General features: G+C 46.0%; 5 non-coding genes across 5 annotated transcripts; all 5 read right to left on the minus strand.

Annotated features, from left to right (window-relative positions):
• Positions 1-3,461: 3,461 nt before the first annotated feature.
• trnam-cau (transfer RNA methionine (anticodon CAU)) lies at positions 3,462-3,534 on the minus strand. The gene has a single exon. It is a non-coding gene; the product is annotated as a tRNA-Met (tRNA).
• A 3,849-nt stretch (positions 3,535-7,383) lies between these two features.
• Positions 7,384-7,456, minus strand: trnam-cau (transfer RNA methionine (anticodon CAU)). The gene has a single exon. It is a non-coding gene; the product is annotated as a tRNA-Met (tRNA).
• A 1,888-nt stretch (positions 7,457-9,344) lies between these two features.
• trnat-cgu (transfer RNA threonine (anticodon CGU)) lies at positions 9,345-9,417 on the minus strand. Its single transcript has one exon. It is a non-coding gene; the product is annotated as a tRNA-Thr (tRNA).
• A 1,888-nt stretch (positions 9,418-11,305) lies between these two features.
• On the minus strand, positions 11,306-11,378 carry trnam-cau (transfer RNA methionine (anticodon CAU)). The gene has a single exon. It is a non-coding gene; the product is annotated as a tRNA-Met (tRNA).
• A 1,879-nt stretch (positions 11,379-13,257) lies between these two features.
• On the minus strand, positions 13,258-13,330 carry trnam-cau (transfer RNA methionine (anticodon CAU)). The gene has a single exon. It is a non-coding gene; the product is annotated as a tRNA-Met (tRNA).
• Between the last annotated feature and the right edge of the window lie 3,407 nt (positions 13,331-16,737).

Genomic DNA, 16,737 nt, shown 5'->3' on the forward strand with positions numbered 1-16,737 from the left:
GGTTGGAAATCGTTTGAACACAATGCTGCCCTTCCTGAAGATTATCCTCAGGAACTTCAAATGATGGGATTTATGTGCTGCCTACTGCGATAAGGAGGCATGCACTGAATTGCTCTGCAGACAGCATGACCAGTTTTGCCATCCTTACAGTCTGCATCCTGCCAAAGTGAAAAATCTTCAGAAAACATTGAGGCAGCTTAGAGAAAAATACATCAGCTTGCGATGCAGACTCAGACACGTTATCCCTTAGAACACAGGCGCAACCTGCAAGGAGAAGCTGGCGATTCACAGTGTGGCCACACCTTTGTCATTAAGATGAAGGTGAAGCCCACAAGGGCTAAAAGGGATACGCTAAACAATCCCCGTCACAAAGCAATGCATGCTGAAACAATTGAGGGAGAGAGGGAGGAAGACATTAATTGAGATAGTGTCTGAAACATTGTGCATTTAAAAGGAGGCCCAACCTACTGGCTGCTCAAAGTGTACCCACAGCTTTGGCTTTAAAATGCAGATAATGGCCTCAAGGGCTAAAAGGTGAACGGTCAACATTGAACAAACACTGTGGATTTTGAGGCTTTGCCTCAATGGCTCAGTTGGTACAGCAGAAGATCCGAGGCGTTAATACACCAAAGTCAACGCTAGCTTGCTGCTTGAATAGCGAATACAATTTATGGGTGCACTTTGAGAAGTAAGTGTGTGATAAACTATGCTTTGGTAGAACCTGTATTGCCAAATGAATAGCTGAATTATAGCTTAACATGTTGTTGTCAAGGCAGAGGAAACATCTGTTCCTGGAGGAAGGCAGTCGACAACACGGTGGTGATGCTGCTGCAATTCCATCTGCGTGCCAGCAGGAGTTCCTTTGAGCAGCAGTGCATCCAAAAAGTAGGCACTCACCTGCAAGCAAAGGAAGATTTCTATCACTGAGGCAGGGGTGTCGACTGCTCCCTTCCACTTGTGCTGACTGCAAATTTCCCTCCCAGTTTTTCTAATACGCACCTTCAGGCCCCTCACTAATCATTACCCGGCCACTGTGGTTTTCCATTCTGCTGGTGGTACAAGCTGCAGTTGCTTGGTCACGTTGAGTCGATTCGAAAAATCGCTGTGTTGAGGTAGCAGGCATAGCCAAAGCAGAATTGCTCTGCCGTTTTTCGAGTATCTTGGAGACAGAGACTGAAGTGATCCTGGGCAGCCAGAAACATGAAAACACAGCCAAGCTGGGGGAATTGTTGCAAATGTTAGAGAGCTGGATTAGCATGGTGGAGTCAGATAGATGGCCACATTCTTCACATTAATTTTCCCTTTGGGCAAAACATCAGGCTCACCGGTCGTTTCATTGCAAGCAGTGGTGAGGCACTTTCAGATGTTTTTAACTGCCACAACACAGTGATGCCGAATGATTTGCAGAGCTGCTGCAAGCAGGTTGTCTGCATTTCTCTCAGCGGCGGAGATGGGAATATGAAATAAGTGGAAAAGGCGAAGGATTTTTAAATAAAAATCTGCCCTCTCTGAGGATTGAACTCCCAACCTTTAGATTATGAGACTGACACGCCACCTACTGCGCTAAGAAGGCTTCTGTTTGTTGTTGTTTGTTATAACATATACTTTGTTGAGGCATCAGGGAGCCCCCATGCACAATTCTACTGCTGTTACAACATCATTTTGCAGAAAGTGAGGACAATTGGCACACATTGGGTGCCGACCAGGTGGAATTAGCTCAAGTGGCAGAGCGCTAGCTTTGCATGTGAGAGGTATTGGGATCAATGCTCACATTCTCCACTTGATTTTACACAAGAGACAAAACGTCACGACCATCAGTTGTTTCATTCAAATCACAGTTCACACATTTAAATGCATTTTCCTCATGCTGCTGCACAGAGAAGACCAATCATTTGGAGGGCTGCTGCAAGCAAGTTGCCTTCCTTTCTGCCAACAGCAGAGATGGCAACGTGACATCAGAGGTTGAAAATCGTTTGAACACAATGCTGCCCTGCCTGAAGATTATCCTCAGGAACTTCAAATGATGGGATTGATGTGCTGCCTAGTGCGATAAGGAGGCATGCACTGAATTGCTCTGCAGACAGCATGACCAGTTTTGACATCCTTACAGTCTGCATCCTGCCAAAGTGAAAAATCTTCAGAAAACATTGAGGCAGCTTAGAGAAAAATACATCAGCTTGCGATGCAGACTCAGACACGTTATCCCTTAGAACACAGGCGCAACCTGCAAGGAGAAGCTGGCGATTCACAGTGTGCCCACACCTTTGTCATTAAGATGAAGGTGAAGCCCACAAGGGCTAAAAGGGATACGCTAAACAATCCCCGTCACAAAGCAATGCATGCTGAAACAATTGAGGGAGAGAGGGAGGAAGACATTAATTGAGATAGTGTCAGAAACATTGTGCATTTAAAAGGAGGCACAACCTACTGGCTGCTCAAAGTGTACCCACAGCTTTGGCTTTAAAATGCAGATAATGGCCTCAAGGGCTAAAAGGTGAACGGTCAACATTGAACAAACACTGTGGATTTTGAGGCTTTGCCTCAATGGCTCAGTTGGTACAGCAGAAGACCCGAGGCGTTAATACACCAAAGTCAATGCTAGGTCGCTTCTTGAATGGCGAATACAATTTATGGGTGCACTTTGAGAAGTAAGTGTGTGATAAACAATGCTTTGGTAGAAACTGTATTGCCAAATGAATAGCTGAATTATAGCTTAACATGTTGTTGTCAAGGCAGAGGAAACATCTTTTCCTGGAGGAAGGCAGTCGACAACACGGTGGTGATGCTGCTGCAATTCCATCTGCGTGCCAGCAGGAGTTCCTTTGAGCAGCAACGCATCCAAAAAGTAGGCACTCACCTGCAAGCAAAGGAAGATTTCTGTCACTGAGGCAGGGGTGTCGACTGCTCCCTTCCACTTGTGCTGACTGCAAATTTCCCTCCCAGTTTTTCTAATACGAATCTTCAGGCCCCTCACTGATCATTACCCGGCCACTGTGGTTTTCCATTCCGCTGGTGGTACAAGCTGCAGTTGCTTGGTCACGTTGAGTCGATTCGAAAAATCGCTGTGTTGAGGTAGCAGGCATAGCCAAAGCAGAATTGCTCTGCCGTTTTTCGAGTATCTTGGAGACAGAGACTGAAGTGATCCTGGGCAGCCAGAAACATGAAAACACAGCCAAGTTGGGGGAATTGTTGCAAATGTTAGAGAGCTGGATTAGCATGGTGGAGCCAGATAGATGGCCACATTCTTCACATTGATTTTCCCTTTGGGCAAAGCATCAGGCTCCCCGGTCGTTTCATTGCAAGCAGTGGTGAGGCACTTTCAGATGTTTTTCATTTGCCACAACACAGTGATGCCGAATGATTTGCAGAGCTGCTGCAAGCAGGTTGTCTGCATTTCTCTCAGCGGCGGAGATGGGAATATGAAATAAGTGGAAAACGCGAAGGATTTTTAAATAAAAATCTGCCCTCTCTGAGGATTGAACTCAGGACCTTCAGATTATGAAACTGACACGCTGCCTTCTGCGCTAAGAAGGCTTCCGTTTGTTGGTGTTTGTTATAACATATACTTTGTTGAGGCATCAGGGAGCCCCTATGCACAATTCTACTGCTGTTACAATATCATTTTTCAGAAAGTGAGGACAATTGGCACACATTTGGTACCGACCAGGGGGAATTAGCTCAAGTGGCAGAGCGCTAGCTTTGCATGTGAGAGGTAGTGGGATCAATGCCCACATTCTCCACTAGATTTTACACAATAGACAAAACGTCACGACCATCAGTTGTTTCATTCAAACCACAGTTCACACATTTCAATGCATTTTCCTCATGCTGCTGCACAGAGAAGACCAATCAATTGGAGGGCTGCTGCAAGCAAGTTGCCTTCCTTTCTGCCAACAGCAGAGATGGCAACGTGACATCAGAGGTTGGAAATCGTTTGAACACAATGCTGCCCTGCCTGAAGATTATCCTCAGGAACTTCAAATGATGGGATTGATGTGCTGCCTACTGCGATAAGGAGGTATGCACTGAATTGCTCTGCAGACAGCATGACCAGTTTTGACATCCTTACAGTCCGCATCCTGCCAAAGTGAAAAATCTTCAGAAAACATTGAGGCAGCTTAGAGAAAAATACATCAGCTTGCGATGCAGACTCAGACACGTTATCCTTTAGAACACAGGCGCAACCTGCAAGGAGAAGCTGGCGATTCACAGTGTGCCCACACCTTTGTCATTAAGATGAAGGTGAAGCCCACAAGGGCTAAAAGGGATACGCTAAACAATCCCCGTCACAAAGCAATGCATGCTGAAACAATTGAGGGAGAGAGGGAGGAAGACATTAATTGAGATAGTGTCAGAAACATTGTGCATTTAAAAGGAGGCCCAACCTACTGGCTGCTCAAAGTGTACCCACAGCTTTGGCTTTAAAATGCAGATAATGGCCTCAAGGGCTAAAAGGTGAACGGTCAACATTGAACAAACACTGTGGATTTTGAGGCTTTGCCTCAATGGCTCAGTTGGCACAGCAGAAGACCCGAGGCGTTAATACACCAAAGTCAACGCTAGCTTGCTGCTTGAATAGCGAATACAATTTATGGGTGCACTTTGAGAAGTAAGTGTGTGATAAACAATGCTTTGGTAGAAACTGTATTGCCAAATGAATAGCTGAATTATAGCTTAACATGTTGTTGTCAAGGCAGAGGAAACATCTTTTCCTGGAGGAAGGCAGTCGACAACACGGTGGTGATGCTGCTGCAATTCCATCTGCGTGCCAGCAGGAGTTCCGTTGAGCAGCAGTGCATCCAAAAAGGAGGCACTCACCTGCAAGCAAAGGAAGATTTCTATCACTGAGGCAGGGGTGTCGACTGCTCCCTTCCACTTGTGCTGACTGCAAATTTCCCTCCCAGTTTTTCTAATACGCACCTTCAGGCCCCTCACTGATCATTACCCGGCCACTGTGGTTTTCCATTCTGCTGGTGGTACAAGCTGCAGTTGCTTGGTCACGTTGAGTCGATTCGAAAAATCGCTGTGTTGAGGTAGCAGGCATAGCCAAAGCAGAATTGCTCTGCCGTTTTTCGAGTATCTTGGAGACAGAGACTGAAGTGATCCTGGGCAGCCAGAAACATGAAAACACAGCCAAGCTGGGGGAATTGTTGCAAATGTTAGAGAGCTGGATTAGCATGGTGGAGTCAGATAGATGGCCACATTCTTCACATTAATTTTCCCTTTGGGCAAAGCATCAGGCTCCCCGGTCGTTTCATTGCAAGCAGTGGTGAGGCACTTTCAGATGTTTTTCATCTGCCACAACACAGTGATGCCGAATGATTTGCAGAGCTGCTGCAAGCAGGTTGTCTGCATTTCTATCAGCGGCGGAGATGGGAATATGAAATAAGTGGAAAAGGCGAAGGATTTTTAAATAAGAATCTGCCCTCTCTGAGGATTGAACTCATGACCTTTAGATTATGAGACTGACACGCCACCTACTGCGCTAAGAAGGCTTCTGTTTGTTGTTGTTTGTTATAACATATACTTTGTTGAGGCATCAGGGAGCCCCCATGCACAATTCTACTGCTGTTACAACATCATTTTGCAGAAAGTGAGGACAATTGGCACACATTTGGTGCCGACCAGGGGGAATTAGCTCAAGTGGCAGAGCGCTAGCTTTGCATGTGAGAGGTATTGGGATCAATGCCCACATTCTCCACTAGATTTTACACAAGAGACAAAACGTCACGACCATCAGTTGTTTCATTCAAACCACAGTTCACACATTTAAATGCATTTTCCTCATGCTGCTGCACAGAGAAGACCAATCATTTGGAGGGCTGCTGCAAGCAAGTTGCCTTCCTTTCTGCCAACAGCAGAGATGGCAACGTGACATCAGAGGTTGAAAATCGTTTGAACACAATGCTGCCCTGCCTGAAGATTATCCTCAGGAACTTCAAATGATGGGATTGATGTGCTGCCTAGTGCGATAAGGAGGCATGCACTGAATTGCTCTGCAGACAGCATGACCAGTTTTGACATCCTTACAGTCTGCATCCTGCCAAAGTGAAAAATCTTCAGAAAACATTGAGGCAGCTTAGAGAAAAATACATCAGCTTGCGATGCAGACTCTGACACGTTATCCCTTAGAACACAGGCGCAACCTGCAAGGAGAAGCTGGCCATTCACAGTGTGCGCACACCTTTGTCATTAAGATGAAGGTGAACCCCACAAGGGCTAAAAGGGATACGCTAAACAATCCCCGTCACAAAGCAATGCATGCTGTAACAATTGAGGGAGAGAGGGAGGAAGACATTAATTGAGATAGTGTCAGAAACATTGTGCATTTAAAAGGAGGCACAACCTACTGGCTGCTCAAAGTGTACCCACAGCTTTGGCTTTAAAATGCAGATAATGGCCTCAAGGGCTAAAAGGTGAACGGTCAACATTGAACAAACACTGTGGATTTTGAGGCTTTGCCTCAATGGCTCAGTTGGTACAGCAGAAGACCCGAGGCGTTAATACACCAAAGTCAACGCTAGGTCGCTTCTTGAATGGCGAATACAATTTATGGGTGCACTTTTAGAAGTAAGTGTGTGATAAACAATGCTTTGGTAGAAACTGTATTGCCAAATGAATAGCTGAATTATAGCTTAACATGTTGTTGTCAAGGCAGAGGAAACATCTTTTCCTGGAGGAAGGCAGTCGACAACACGGTGGTGATGCTGCTGCAATTCCATCTGCGTGCCAGCAGGAGTTCCTTTGAGCAGCAACGCATCCAAAAAGTAGGCACTCACCTGCAAGCAAAGGAAGATTTCTATCACTGAGGCAGGGGTGTCGACTGCTCCCTTCCACTTGTGCTGACTGCAAATTTCCCTCCCAGTTTTTCTAATACGAATCTTCAGGTCCCTCACTGATCATTACCCGGCCACTGTGGTTTTCCATTCCGCTGGTGGTACAAGCTGCAGTTGCTTGGTCACGTTGAGTCGATTCGAAAAATCGCTGTGTTGAGGTAGCAGGCATAGCCAAAGCAGAATTGCTCTGCCGTTTTTCGAGTATCTTGGAGACAGAGACTGAAGTGATCCTGGGCAGCCAGAAACATGAAAACACAGCCAAGTTGGGGGAATTGTTGCAAATGTTAGAGAGCTGGATTAGCATGGTGGAGCCAGATAGATGGCCACATTCTTCACATTGATTTTCCCTTTGGGCAAAGCATCAGGCTCCCCGGTCGTTTCATTGCAAGCAGTGGTGAGGCACTTTCAGATGTTTTTCATTTGCCACAACACAGTGATGCCGAATGATTTGCAGAGCTGCTGCAAGCAGGTTGTCTGCATTTCTATCAGCGGCGGAGATGGGAATATGAAATAAGTGGAAAACGCGAAGGATTTGTTAATAAAATTCTGCCCTCTCTGAGGATTGAACTCAGGACCTTCAGATTATGAGACTGACACGCTGCCTTCTGCGCTAAGAAGGCTTCTGTTTGTTGGTGTTTGTTATAACATATACTTTGTTGAGGCATCAGGGAACCCCCATGCACAATTCTACTGCTGTTACAACATCATTTTGCAGAAAGTGAGGACAATTGGCACACATTGGGTGCCGACCAGGGGGAATTAGCTCAAGTGGCAGAGCGTTAGCTTTGCATGTGAGAGGTAGTGGGATCAATGCCCACGTTCTCCACTAGATTTTACACAAGAGACAAAACGTCACGACCATCAGTTGTTTCATTCAAACCACAGTTCACACATTTCAATGCATTTTCCTCATGCTGCTGCACAGAGAAGACCAATCATTTGGAGGGCTGCTGCAAGCAAGTTGTCTTCCTTTCTGCCAACAGCAGAGATGGCAACGTGACATCAGAGGTTGGAAATCGTTTGAACACAATGCTGCCCTCCCTGAAGATTATCCTCAGGAACTTCAAATGATGGGATTGATGTGCTGCCTACTGCGATAAGGAGGCATGCACTGAATTGCTCTGCAGACAGCATGACCATTTTTGCCATCCTTACAGTCTGCATCCTGCCAAAGTGAAAAATCTTCAGAAAACATTGAGGCAGCTTAGAGAAAAATACATCAGCTTGCGATGCAGACTCAGACACGTTATCCCTTAGAACACAGGCGCAACCTGCAAGGAGAAGCTGGCGATTCACAGTGTGCCCACACCTTTGTCATTAAGATGAAGGTGAAGCCCACAAGGGCTAAAAGGGATACGCTAAACAATCCCCGTCACAAAGCAATGCATGCTGAAACAATTGAGGGAGAGAGGGAGGAAGACATTAATTGAGATAGTGTCAGAAACATTGTGCATTTAAAAGGAGGCACAACCTACTGGCTGCTCAAAGTGTACCCACAGCTTTGGCTTTAAAATGCAGATAATGGCCTCAAGGGCTAAAAGGTGAACGGTCAACATTGAACAAACACTGTGGATTTTGAGGCTTTGCCTCAATGGCTCAGTTGGTACAGCAGAAGACCCGAGGCGTTAATACACCAAAGTCAACGCTAGCTTGCTGCTTGAATAGCGAATACAATTTATGGGTGCACTTTGAGAAGTAAGTGTGTGATAAACAATGCTTTGGTAGAAACTGTATTGCCAAATGAATAGCTGAATTATAGCTTAACATGTTGTTGTCAAGGCAGAGGAAACATCTTTTCCTGGAGGAAGGCAGTCGACAACACGGTGGTGATGCTGCTGCAATTCCATCTGCGTGCCAGCAGGAGTTCCTTTGAGCAGCAACGCATCCAAAAAGTAGGCACTCACCTGCAAGCAAAGGAAAATTTCTATGACTGAGGCAGGGGTGTCGACTGCTCCCTTCCACTTGTGCTGACTGCAAATTTCCCTCCCAGTTTTTCTAATACGAATCTTCAGGCCCCTCACTGATCATTACCCGGCCACTGTGGTTTTCCATTCCGCTGGTGGTACAAGCTGCAGTTGCTTGGTCACGTTGAGTCGATTCGAAAAATCGCTGTGTTGAGGTAGCAGGCATAGCCAAAGCAGAATTGCTCTGCCGTTTTTCGAGTATCTTGGAGACAGAGACTGAAGTGATCCTGGGCAGCCAGAAACATGAAAACACAGCCAAGTTGGGGGAATTGTTGCAAATGTTAGAGAGCTGGATTAGCATGGTGGAGCCAGATAGATGGCCACATTCTTCACATTGATTTTCCCTTTGGGCAAAGCATCAGGCTCCCCGGTCGTTTCATTGCAAGCAGTGGTGAGGCACTTTCAGATGTTTTTCATCTGCCACAACACAGTGATGCCGAATGATTTGCAGAGCTGCTGCAAGCAGTTTGTCTGCATTCCTATCAGCGGCGGAGATGGGAATATGAAATAAGTGGAAAACGCGAAGGATTTTTTAATAAAAAGCTGCCCTCTCAGAGGATTGAACTCAGGACCTTCAGATTACGAGACTGACACGCTGCCTACTGCGCTAAGAAGGCTTCTGTTTGTTGGTGTTTGTTATAACATATACTTTGTTGAGGCATCAGGGAGCTCCCATGCACAATTCTACTGCTGTTACAACATCATTTTGCAGAAAGTGAGGACAATTGGCACACATTTGGAGCCGACCAGGGGGAATTAGCTCAAGTGGCAGAGCGCTCGCTTTGCATGTGAGAGTTGTGGGATCGGTGCCCACATTCTCCACTAGATTTTACTCAAGAGACAAAACGTCACGACCATCAGTTGTTTCATTCAAACCACAGTTCACACATTTAAATGCATTTTCCTCATGCTGCTGCACAGAGAAGACCAATCATTTGGAGGGCTGCTGCAAGCAAGTTGCCTTCCTTTCTGCCAACAGCAGAGATGGCAACGTGACATCAGAGGTTGGAAATCGTTTGAACACAATGCTGCCCTCCCTGAAGATTATCCTCAGGAACTTCAAATGATGGGATTGATGTGCTGCCTACTGCGATAAGGAGGCATGCACTGAATTGCTCTGCAGACAGCATGACCATTTTTGCCATCCTTACAGTCTGCATCCTGCCAAAGTGAAAAATCTTCAGAAAACATTGAGGCAGCTTAGAGAAAAATACATCAGCTTGTGATGCAGACTCAGACACGTTATCCTTTAGAACACAGGCGCAACCTGCAAGGAGAAGCTGGCGATTCACAGTGTGCCCACACCTTTGTCATTAAGATGAAGGTGAAGCCCACAAGGGCTAAAAGGGATACGCTAAACAATCCCCGTCACAAAGCAATGCATGCTGAAACAATTGAGGGAGAGAGGGAGGAAGACATTAATTGAGATAGTGTCAGAAACATTGTGCATTTAAAAGGCGGCACAACCTACTGGCTGCTCAAAGTGTACCCACAGCTTTGGCTTTAAAATGCAGATAATGGCCTCAAGGGCTAAAAGGTGAACGGTCAACATTGAACAAACACTGTGGATTTTGAGGCTTTGCCTCAATGGCTCAGTTGGTACAGCAGAAGACCCGAGGCGTTAATACACCAAAGTCAACGCTAGGTCGCTTCTTGAATGGCGAATACAATTTATGGGTGCACTTTTAGAAGTAAGTGTGTGATAAACAATGCTTTGGTAGAAACTGTATTGCCAAATGAATAGCTGAATTATAGCTTAACATGTTGTTGTCAAGGCAGAGGAAACATCTTTTCCTGGAGGAAGGCAGTCGACAACACGGTGGTGATGCTGCTGCAATTCCATCTGCGTGCCAGCAGGAGTTCCTTTGAGCAGCAATGCATCCAAAAAGTCGGCACTCACCTGCAAGCAAAGGAAGATTTCTATCACTGAGGCAGGGGTGTCGACTGCTCCCTTCCACTTGTGCTGACTGCAAATTTCCCTCCCAGTTTTTCTAATACGAACCTTCAGGCCCCTCACTGATCATTACCCGGCCACTGTGGTTTTCCATTCCACTGGTGGTACAAGCTGCAGTTGCTTGGTCACGTTGAGTCGATTCGAAAAATCGCTGTGTTGAGGTAGCAGGCATAGCCAAAGCAGAATTGCTCTGCCGTTTTTCGAGTATCTTGGAGACAGAGACTGAAGTGATCCTGGGCAGCCAGAAACATGAAAACACAGCCAAGTTGGGGGGAATTGTTGCAAATGTTAGAGAGCTGGATTAGCATTGTGGAGTCAGATAGATGGCCACATTCTTCACATTGATTTTCCCTTTGGGCAAAGCAGCAGGCTCACCGGTCGTTTCATTGCAAGCAGTGGTGAGGCACTTTCAGATGTTTTTCATCTGCCACAACACAGTGATGCCGAATGATTTGCAGAGCTGCTGCAAGCAGGTTCTCTGCATTTCTATCAGCGGCGGAGATGGGAATATGAAATAAGTGGAAAAGGCGAAGGATTTTTTAATAAAAATCTGCCTTCTCTGAGGATTGAACTCAGGACCTTCAGATTATGAGACTGACACGCTGCCTACTGCGTTAAGAAGGCTTCCGTTTGTTGGTGTTTGTTATAACATATACTTTGTTGAGGCATCAGGGAGCCCCCATGCACAATTCGACTGCTGTTACAACATCATTTTGCAGAAAGTGAGGACAATTGGCACACATTTGGTGCCGACCAGGGGGAATTAGCTCAAGTGGCAGAGCGCTCGCTTCGCATGTGCGAGGTAGTGGGATCGATGCCCACATTCTCCACTAGATTTTACACAAGAGGCAAAACGTCACGACCATCAGTTGTTTCATTCAAACCACATTTCAATGCATTTTCCTCATGCTGCTGCACAGAGAAGACCAATCATTTGGAGGGCTGCTGCAAGCAAGTTGCCTTCCTTTCTGCCAACAGCAGAGATGGCAACGTGACATCAGAGGTTGGAAATCATTTGAACACAATGCTGCCCTCCCTGAAGATTATCCTCAGGAACTTCAAATGATGGGATTGATGCGCTGCCTACTGCGATAAGGAGGCATGCACTGAATTGCTCTGCAGACAGCATGACATGTTTTGACATCCTTACAGTCTGCATCCTGCCAAAGTGAAAAATCTTCAGAAAACATTGAGGCAGCTTAGAGAAAAATACATCAGCTTGTGATGCAGACTCAGACACGTTATCCTTTAGAACACAGGCGCAACCTGCAAGGAGAAGCTGGCGATTCACAGTGTGCCCACACCTTTGTCATTAAGATGAAGGTGAAGCCCACAAGGGCTAAAAGGGATACGCTAAACAATCCCCGTCACAAAGCAATGCATGCTGAAACAATTGAGGGAGAGAGGGAGGAAGACATTAATTGAGATAGTGTCAGAAACATTGTGCATTTAAAAGGAGGCACAACCTACTGGCTGCTCAAAGTGTACCCACAGCTTTGGCTTTAAAATGCAGATAATGGCCTCAAGGGCTAAAAGGTGAACGGTCAACATTGAACAAACACTGTGGATTTTGAGGCTTTGCCTCAATGGCTCAGTTGGTACAGCAGAAGACCCGAGGCGTTAATACACCAAAGTCAACGCTAGCTTGCTGCTTGAATAGCGAATACAATTTATGGGTGCACTTTGAGAAGTAAGTGTGTGATAAACAATGCTTTGGTAGAAACTGTATTGCCAAATGAATAGCTGAATTATAGCTTAACATGTTGTTGTCAAGGCAGAGGAAACATCTTTTCCTGGAGGAAGGCAGTCGACAACACGGTGGTGATGCTGCTGCAATTCCATCTGCGTGCCAGCAGGAGTTCCTTTGAGCAGCAACGCATCCAAAAAGTAGGCACTCACCTGCAAGCAAAGGAAAATTTCTATGACTGAGGCAGGGGTGTCGACTGCTCCCTTCCACTTGTGCTGACTGCAAATTTCCCTCCCAGTTTTTCTAATACGAATCTTCAGGCCCCTCACTGATCATTACCCGGCCACTGTGGTTTTCCATTCCGCTGGTGGTACAAGCTGCAGTTGCTTGGTCACGTTGAGTCGATTCGAAAAATCGCTGTGTTGAGGTAGCAGGCATAGCCAAAGCAGAATTGCTCTGCCGTTTTTCGAGTATCTTGGAGACAGAGACTGAAGTGATCCTGGGCAGCCAGAAACATGAAAACACAGCCAAGTTGGGGGAATTGTTGCAAATGTTAGAGAGCTGGATTAGCATGGTGGAGCCAGATAGATGGCCACATTCTTCACATTGATTTTCCCTTTGGGCAAAGCATCAGGCTCCCCGGTCGTTTCATTGCAAGCAGTGGTGAGGCACTTTCAGATGTTTTTCATCTGCCACAACACAGTGATGCCGAATGATTTGCAGAGCTGCTGCAAGCAGTTTGTCTGCATTCCTATCAGCGGCGGAGATGGGAATATGAAATAAGTGGAAAAGGCGAAGGATTTTTAAATAAAAATCTGCCCTCTCTGAGGATTGAACTCAGGACCTTCAGATTATGAGACTGACATGCTGCCTTCTGCGCTAAGAAGGCTTCCTTTTGTTGGTGTTTGTTATAATATATACTTTGTTGAGGCATCAGGGAGCCCCCATGCACAATTCTACTGCTGTTACAACATCAATTTGCAGAAAGTGAGGACAATTGGCACACATTTGGTGCCGACCAGGGGGAATTAGCTCAAGTGGCAGAGCGTTAGCTTTGCATTTGAGAGGTAGTGGGATTAATGCCCACATTCTCCACTAGATTTTACACAAGAGACAAAACGTCACGACCATCAGTTGTTTCATTCAAACCACAGTTCACACATTTCAATGCATTTTCCTCATGCTGCTGCACAGAGAAGACCAATCATTTGGAGGGCTGCTGCAAGCAAGTTGCCTTCCTTTCTGCCAACAGCAGAGATGGCAACGTGACATCAGAGGTTGGAAATCGTTTGAACACAATGCTGCCCTCCCTGAAGATTATCCTCAGGAACTTCAAATGATGGGATTGATGTGCTGCCTACTGCGATAAGGAGGCATGCACTGAATTGCTCTGCAGACAGCATGACCAGTTTTGCCATCCTTACAGTCTGCATCCTGCCAAAGTGAAAAATCTTCAGAAAACATTGAGGCAGCTTAGAGAAAAATACATCAGCTTGCGATGCAGACTCAGACACGTTATCCTTTAGAACACAGGTGCAACCTGCAAGGAGAAGCTGGCGATTCACAGTGTGCCCACACCTTTGTCATTAAGATGAAGGTGAAGCCCACAAGGGCTAAAAGGGATACGCTAAACAATCCCCGTCACAAAGCAATGCATGCTGAAACAATTGAGGGAGAGAGGGAGGAAGACATTAATTGAGATAGTGTCAGAAACATTGTGCATTTAAAAGGGGGCACAACCTACTGGCTGCTCAAAGTGTACCCACAGCTTTGGCTTTAAAATGCAGATAATGGCCTCAAGGGCTAAAAGGTGAACGGTCAACATTGAACAAACACTGTGGATTTTGAGGCTTTGCCTCAATGGCTCAGTTGGTACAGCAGAAGACCCGAGGCGTTAATACACCAAAGTCAACGCTAGCTTGCTGCTTGAATAGCGAATACAATTTATGGGTGCACTTTGAGAAGTAAGTGTGTGATAAACAATGCTTTGGTAGAAACTGTATTGCCAAATGAATAGCTGAATTATAGCTTAACATGTTGTTGTCAAGGCAGAGGAAACATCTTTTCCTGGAGGAAGGCAGTCGACAACACGGTGGTGATGCTGCTGCAATTCCATCTGCGTGCCAGCAGGAGTTCCTTTGAGCAGCAATGCATCCAAAAAGTAGGCACTCACCTGCAAGCAAAGGAAGATTTCTATCACTGAGGCAGGGGTGTCGACTGCTCCCTTCCACTTGTGCTGACTGCAAATTTCCCTCCCAGTTTTTCTAATACGAACCTTCAGGCCCCTCACTGATCATTACCCGGCCACTGTGGTTTTCCATTCCACTGGTGGTACAAGCTGCAGTTGCTTGGTCACGTTGAGTCGATTCGAAAAATCGCTGTGTTGAGGTAGCAGGCATAGCCAAAGCAGAATTGCTCTGCCGTTTTTCGAGCATCTTGGAGACAGAGACTGAAGTGATCCTGGGCAGCCAGAAACATGAAAACACAGCCAAGTTGGGAGAATTGTTGCAAATGTTAGAGAGCTGGATTAGCATGGTGGAGTCAGATAGATGGCCACATTCTTCACATTGATTTTCCCTTTGGGCAAAGCATCTGGCTCACCGGTCGTTTCATTGCAAGCAGTGGTGAGGCACTTTCAGATGTTTTTCATCTGCCACAACACAGTGATGCCGAATGATTTGTAGAGCTGCTGCAAGCAGGTTGTCTGCATTTCTATCAGTGGCGGAGATGGGAATATGAAATAAGTGGAAAACGCGAAGGATTTTTTAATAAAAATCTGCCCTTTCTGAGGATTGAACTCACGACCTTCACATTACGAGACTGACACGCTGCCTTCTGCGCTAAGAAGGCTTCCGTTTGTTGGCGTTTGTTATAACATATACTTTGTTGAGGCATCAGGGAGCCCCTCTGCACAATTCTACTGCTGTTACAACATCATTTTGCAGAAAGTGAGGACAATTGGCACACGTTTGGTGCCCACCAGGGGGAATTAGCTCAAGTGGCAGAGCGAACGCTTTGCATGTGGGAGGTAGTGGGATCAATGCCCACATTCTCCACTAGATTTTACACAAGAGACAAAACGTCACGACCATCAGTTGTTTCATTCAAACCACAGTTCACACATTTAAATGCGTTTTCCTCATGCTGCTGCACAGAGAAGACCAATCATTTGGAGGACTGCTGCAAGCAACTTGCCTTCCTTTCTGCCAACAGCAGAGATGGCAACGTGACATCAGAGGTTGGAAATCGTTTGAACACAATGCTGCCCTTCCTGAAGATTATCCTCAGGAACTTCAAATGATGGGATTTATGTGCTGCCTACTGCGATAAGGAGGCATGCACTGAATTGCTCTGCAGACAGCATGACCAGTTTTGCCATCCTTACAGTCTGCATCCTGCCAAAGTGAAAAATCTTCAGAAAACATTGAGGCAGCTTAGAGAAAAATACATCAGCTTGCGATGCAGACTCAGACACGTTATCCCTTAGAACACAGGCGCAACCTGCAAGGAGAAGCTGGCGATTCACAGTGTGGCCACACCTTTGTCATTAAGATGAAGGTGAAGCCCACAAGGGCTAAAAGGGATACGCTAAACAATCCCCGTCACAAAGCAATGCATGCTGAAACAATTGAGGGAGAGAGGGAGGAAGACATTAATTGAGATAGTGTCAGAAACATTGTGCATTTAAAAGGAGGCACAACCTACTGGCTGCTCAAAGTGTACCACAGCTTTGGCTTTAAAATGCAGATAATGGCCTCAAGGGCTAAAAGGTGAACGGTCAACATTGAACAAACACTGTGGATTTTGAGGCTTTGCCTCAATGGCTCAGTTGGTACAGCAGAAGACCCGAGGCGTTAATACACCAAAGTCAACGCTAGGTCGCTTCTTGAATGGCGAATACAATTTATGGGTGCACTTTTAGAAGTAAGTGTGTGATAAACAATGCTTTGGTAGAAACTGTATTGCCAAATGAATAGCTGAATTATAGCTTAACATGTTGTTGTCAAGGCAGAGGAAACATCTTTTCCTGGAGGAAGGCAGTCGACAACACGGTGGTGATGCTGCTGCAATTCCATCTGCGTGCCAGCAGGAGTTCCTTTGAGCAGCAATGCATCCAAAAAGTAGGCACTCACCTGCAAGCAAAGGAAGATTTCTATCACTGAGGCAGGGGTGTCGACTGCTCCCTTCCACTTGTGCTGACTGCAAATTTCCCTCCCAGTTTTTCTAATACGCACCTTCAGGCCCCTCACTGATCATTACCCAGCCACTGTGGTTTTCCATTCTACTGGTGGTACA

The sequence above is a fragment of the Scyliorhinus torazame genome, chromosome 11, assembly GCF_047496885.1.
Source record: "Scyliorhinus torazame isolate Kashiwa2021f chromosome 11, sScyTor2.1, whole genome shotgun sequence".
Lineage (NCBI taxonomy): Eukaryota > Metazoa > Chordata > Chondrichthyes > Carcharhiniformes > Scyliorhinidae > Scyliorhinus > Scyliorhinus torazame.